At 37.0% G+C, this 6,251-nt stretch overlaps 1 pseudogene; it reads left to right on the top strand.

Moving 5' to 3' along the window:
- Nucleotides 1-4,622: 4,622 nt before the first annotated feature.
- On the top strand, nucleotides 4,623-5,121 carry LOC101601006 (annotated as a pseudogene).
- Nucleotides 5,122-6,251: the final 1,130 nt, after the last annotated feature.

Genomic DNA, 6,251 nt, shown 5'->3' with positions numbered 1-6,251 from the left:
GAAGAGAGAAGGAACAGATCACCACCTTCTTCAATACTAATCTCTTACTACTTGTAATTTAAAATTTACACTTGGCCTTGATTATGTGGGGATGAATATATTTTAGGAAATTGCCTGTGGTAGGAAAAGGGCAGAACTTCACACATTGAATGAAATCATATATTTCAGGATCATCCTAGGCATGGGTTAAATGGGAAGATGACTTCTCTGTCCTTATAACATTTTGTGAATTGATATCACTATAGGTTTTCTATTGCTTTGTAACAGATGACCAGTAATTTAGCAATTTCTTGATGCACAAGCCTATGAATAAGAAGTTGGAACAAGATAAAGAAGTTTTCTCCTCATGGTTTTTATGGTTGAAACTCAAAGCTATTTGGGCCCCCTTTTATCTCCAAAGTCAGTAATAGAGACTACCCTTAATATCAAGTCCTTTTATAATATGTCTTTCTGCCTTCATTTTCTCTGACTGTAGATCCAGATGTGATTAAGTCAGGTCCTTATAGATAATCTCCCCATAAAGTCACCTGAATTTGTTACATTTTCAAAATCCTTTAACAGGAGTAACTGAATTACTATTAGTTTGTATACTTTGCAGACAGTATATTTATATACAGGGCCAGAAATCTCTGGGGCAGAAAATGCTTTTTACTTTTTCAATATAAGGTCTCACTCTGGCTCAGGCTGACCTGGAACTTACTCTGTAGTCACAGACTGGTCACAGATTTATAATAACCCTCCCACCTCTGCTTTCCTGAGTATTGGGATTAAAACCATGCACCACCACACCTGGTTTGGGGAAGCAAATGTAAAATTCTTTCTATATAATATCATTGTTTATAGTTCACTAAATACTGATTGTGTCCCTCCTGGCAAATCTGAACTGAGTGTAGTTTAGAGAGTTCAATTTTGAATGTCATCATGTGATGTCAAATGAGGATAGGATAAAAGAGCTAACAGCTAGCTCAGAAATGACAAGGGCCTCCACACATTTTTTTCTTCCTCATGTATCAGGTGCTATATTTACTAAAACAGTAAAAAGATAAACTACTTGTGACCATTCTCCCAAGGCTCTTTGCCCCTTGTGTCAACCCCAAGCTCGTTGGCAGACTTCCATGATGTCCCTGTACCAGTCGTGCTTCAGACTCCACTCACACATTCCTTTCTTCCTGCAAAAGGCCCAGCCCATCCTCATGTGTTTCTGGCCTTCTCTTCTGTCATATACCACAGGGTCCTGTGCATTTCTCAGTGGATCTTCCCTGAGTTTTCCACAGCCAAATCCTTTCTCAGGCTTGAACTTAAGTGGATGTTTCTCAAGAGTCCATTCCTGTTTCTCTGTACTTGGTGCACGCTCTACAGGCCTGGCGCTTTCCATCACACCTGCTGTCATCTTGGCATTCTTTTCTGAGAGTTCTAAGAGCTCTTTCATACTGAGAAGGGTCTGTGCTGCATAAAAAAGGCAATGTGAAGGATTAGAAAGGTAAAATGCCATTCCATTTGAATTTTGAGATCATTTTTTAAATCTCTGTGAAGAATGATGATGGTATTTTTATTGGTATTGCATTAAACCGATATATTGCTTTTGGTAGAATTGCCATTTTCACAATACTAATTCTACCTATCCAGGAGCATGGGAGGTCTCTTTCTCATCTCAAGTCCTCTTCAATTTCTTTTTTCAGTTTTTTATTAATGTTTTAGTCATATAGGTCTTTCACATCCTTTGTTAGTGTTATTCCAAGGTGTTTAATTTTTTTTTTTTTTTGGTACTATTGAAAATGGGACAGCCTCGCTGATTCTTTGTGTAATTGTCCTTAGCATATAGAAAAGCTATTGATTTTTGTGCACTGATTTTGTATCCTTCCACTTGACTGAAGGAATTAATCATCTTTAGAAGTTTTGAGATGGAGACTTTCAGTTCACTTATGTACAGGATCTTATTACTTGGGATAGTACTTCTAGTATTATGTTGAAGATCAGTGGTGAGTGTGGATCCTCCGTCTTGTTCCCACTTGAGTCTTTCCCCATTAAGTATTATTTGGGCTTCAGGTGGTTCATATATAGCCTTTATTGTGTTGAGATATAAACTTTCCATGCCCATTCTTGTTTTGATCATGAAGTGGTGTTGTATTTTGTCAAAGGCCTTCTCTGCAGCAATTGAGATGATCATGTGGTTCTTATGGTTAAGTTTATGTATGTGGTATAATACATTGGCCAATTTCTATATGTTGAACCATTCCTGTATCCCTGGGAAGAAGCCTATTTCATCAAGTTTGGTAATGCTTTTGATTTGTTGTTGAATTCGGTTTACAAGGATTTTGTTCAGGATCTTTGCATTTAAGTTCATGAGGGATATAGGCCTGTAGTTTTCTTGTTGCTTGCTATCTCTGTCTGTTTTTATTATTAGGGTGATGCTATCATCATAAAAGGAGACAGGAAGGATTCCCTGGTGTCCCATTATGCAAAGCAGTTTCAGAAAACTAAACTTGGTTTCAGTTCTTTAATGAAGGTTTGATAGAACTTGGCTGAGAAGCCATCTGTTCCTGGACTTTTTTTGAGGGGGAGGTTTTTGATTACCTTTTCAATTTCTATGGATGTGATAGGTTTGTTTAGGAAACTAATATGCTCTGACTTTAGTTTTGGAAGGTGATATATGTCTAGAAATTTATCAGGTTCTTTCTGATTGTTCAATTTTGTGTAGTAGAGGTTTTAAAAGTATGCCATGATGATTTTTCCAATTTCATTGATGTCTGTTGTGATCTCTTCTTTTTATTTTATGATTTTGTTAATCATAATCTCTTTGTTGCTTGATCAAATTGGCCAGAGGTTTGTCAAGCTTTTTTACTTTTTGAAAGAACCAGCTCTATGTTTCATTGATTTTTAAATTTGTTTTCTTAGTTTCCAGTTTATTAATTTCTGCTCTCATCTTGATTACTTCTTTTCCTCTGGAGCTCTTTGGGTTGGATTCTTCTTGTTTTCCCAGTGTCTTTTGGTGGACAGTTAGGCTATTAATTTGGATCTCTCTGTCTTTGTAATGAAGGCATTTAGCATTATGATTTTTTCTATCAGGATTACCTTCATTGTGTCCCATAAGTTTTGGTAGGTTGTGTTTTCATTATTATTCAATTCTAGGAATTATAAAATTTCTTTTTTGATTTCTTCCACTACCCATTCATTGTTTAAAAGTGTGTTGTTTAGTCTCCAGGAGCTGGTGAAATTCTTGGTACGTCTCTTGTTAATTTCTAGCTTTAAAACATTGTAATTTCTCATGATGAAGGAAGTTTCTTCAGTTTTTCTGACTTTATTGAGGCATGCTTTATGGCCTAATATTTTGGAGAGGGTCTATGGGCTGCTGAGCAGGATGTGTGTTCTGTAGAGTTAAGGTGGAAAGTTATGTTGATATCTGTCAGGTCAGGTTGACCTATTATGTTGTTGAACATTATAATTTCCCTGTTGATTTTCTGCTTGGATGATCTGTCTATTGATGATAATGGAGTATAAAAGTCTCTGACTATGATGGTGTTGGTGTTTGTTTCTGCTTTGTTGTCAAGTAGATTTTGTTTTATAAACTGTGGTTCACCTGTATTTGGTGCAAATATAATTGTGATGTGCTCATCTTGGATCATTTCCTAGATGATTAAGAAGTGGCCTTCTTTGTCTTTTTTGATTACTTTTGGTTTGAAGTCTATTTTATAGGCTATTAATATAGAAACACCTACTTGGTTTTATGTCTATTTGCTTGGAATATCATTTTCCATCCGTTTACACTGAGGAGGTATCTATATTTAGTGGTGAATTGTGTTTCTTGAAGACAGCAGATAGGAGGGTCCAGGTTTTTGATACACCCTGATAAATTGTGTCTTTTGATGGATGAGTTAAGACCATTAATACTTAAAATTATCACTGTGAGATTTGAATTAATCCTTGCCATGTTGAGGTATTTAATGGGGTTTTGTGTTTTCTTGTGCTTTGTACTATATTGAGCCTGGTCTATTTTTGGTTATTGTGATCTTCATCTTGTTGGCTCTTGAGATTGGTTGTTTGGCTGTTCTGTGTGGAGTATTTCCTAAAATATTCTTTGTAAGTTTGGCTTTGTGTTTACATATTCATAGAGCTGACATTTTTCATGAAAAGTTGTCCTTTCACCATCTAATATGAGGGATATTTTTGCTGGGTAGAGTGTATTACAATGGTAGCCTCACTTTTTTTTTTTTTCAAAGTAGGGTCTCACTGTAGCCCAGGCTCCCCTGGAATTCACTCTGTAGTTTAAAGGTGGCCTCAAACTCACTGCAATCCTCCTACCTCTGCCTCCTGAGTGCTGGGATTAAAGGCATGCACCACCATGGCTGGCTTGGAAGCCTTAGGTTTTAGACTTTGAAGTGTTCCATTCCAGGCCCTTCTGGCTTTAAGGGTTTCCATTGAGAAATCTGATATTATTCTGATAGGATTGCCTTTGTATGTTGTGAGTTGTTTCTCTCTTGCTGGTTCTAAGACTATTTGTTTTTATTGTTAAGAGTTTTAAGTATGGGCACTTGCTCTCAGTCTGGCTACTACAAGGAGGACACTGCCCAGACCCGTCAACTTCCACCACTTCTTTGTTGTCTTTTCAGTCCACTGCAGTGAACATGGCCTTAGGAGTGCAAACTGCTGATGAAGTATGTCACATTTTTTATGACATGAAAATTTGGAAATGCTCCACACCAGAAGAAATCAAGAAAAGAAAGAAGGCTGTCAATTTTCATCTTAGTGCAGACAAAAAGTGTATTATTGTTTGTGAAGGCAAAGAGATCTTGGTTGGAGATGTTGGTGTCACCATAACTGATCCTTTCAAGCATTTTGTGGGAATGTTTCCTGAAAAAGATTGTCATTATGCTATATATGATGCAAGTTTTGAAATCAAGGAGTCTAGAAAAGAAGAACTGATTTTTTTTTTTTATGGGCACCAGAACTAGCACCTTTGAAGAGCAAAATGATCCATGTGAGCTCAGAGGATGCCAGAAAAAGAAATTTCAAGGCATAAAGCATGAATATCAAGCAAATGGCCCAGAAGACCTCAATCAGACTTGTATTGCTGAAAAGCTAGGTGGATCCCTAATCGAAGCTTTTGAAGGATCTCCTATGTAGCTCATCCGTCAGTGCCACAAATTGAAAGCTTCCATGTTTAATGCTCTTCTCTTGCTATATAAGGGAAACAAATATTTTTAAGTTCAGGATTTTTAATAATGCAGTTCACAACTATGTAAGGCTATATGAAAAGAATGAATTCTTTGTTAATCTTGGCAGTTGTTTCTTTTGCTTAGAAAATTAATTATAATTTTCTCATAATTTTGGTCCCAAATTTTCTATTCTTCTTGACCTAAACAAAATAATGGGATATAATTCTCTTTATAACATGTAATAACCCTAATACACACTAAAACAGCAGTCAGGCAGTCTTTTAATGCCCCCAAGTGTGTGATGAGACTGTGTCAGACTTGTGTGCACTTACAGTTCACGCTGACCTTGTAAAGCACCATGCCAAGCATGCTGTTGGAATGCAGGAAGCAGCCCTGTACCTCCAGACTCCTGGGCCAGGAGGCTGCTGAGTGACCTTGTGCCTTAGAAATCATGGTATATCCTCAGGAGAATGTGCAATGTCTTATAACAACTAATTATAATGTAAATTTGGGCTCCATTGTAATCTGCCTTGTTAATGAAAATGATAGTGTATTGATAAACTAGGATACTTTTGAGATCTTTAATTTTGTCTCCTTCAGAACTGTCCTGCATCTGGTCAAATAAAATGTGGAAGGATGTTGAGTATATTTCCTCATGGGTGTGGGAGAATGTAAGTTCCTAGAGCAGTTTATCAGCTGGGGGAAATGGGAGTGGGGACCATGGAACTTGGAAGTGATTGTTAACATCACAGGCATGACACAGAATAATGTAGAGATGCACACACAGTTGAGCTTAAAGTAGCAATACTAGCTTTATGTAATAAAGGAAGAATTTGGAACTTAAAAAGAAGAGTTTTAAGTATGATGTGCCTTGGAGTGTTTCTACTTTGGTCCTCTTTGCTTGGTGTTCTGAGGGCTTCTTGTATCTGGATGGGCCTCTCTTTTGAGAAATTTGGAAAATTTTCTTCAATAATTTTGCTGAATACATTCTCTATGTCTCTGGCATGGATTTCCTCTTCTGGCATACCCATGATCCCTATGTTTGTTCATTTTAGGGTATCCCACAGTTTCCTCATATTCTGTTCACTTGATTTTGTG

The sequence above is a fragment of the Jaculus jaculus genome, chromosome 6 (genome assembly GCF_020740685.1).
Source record: "Jaculus jaculus isolate mJacJac1 chromosome 6, mJacJac1.mat.Y.cur, whole genome shotgun sequence".
In the NCBI taxonomy this organism is placed as follows: Eukaryota; Metazoa; Chordata; class Mammalia; order Rodentia; family Dipodidae; genus Jaculus; species Jaculus jaculus.
This window is presented reverse-complemented; position numbering and strand designations above follow the sequence as displayed.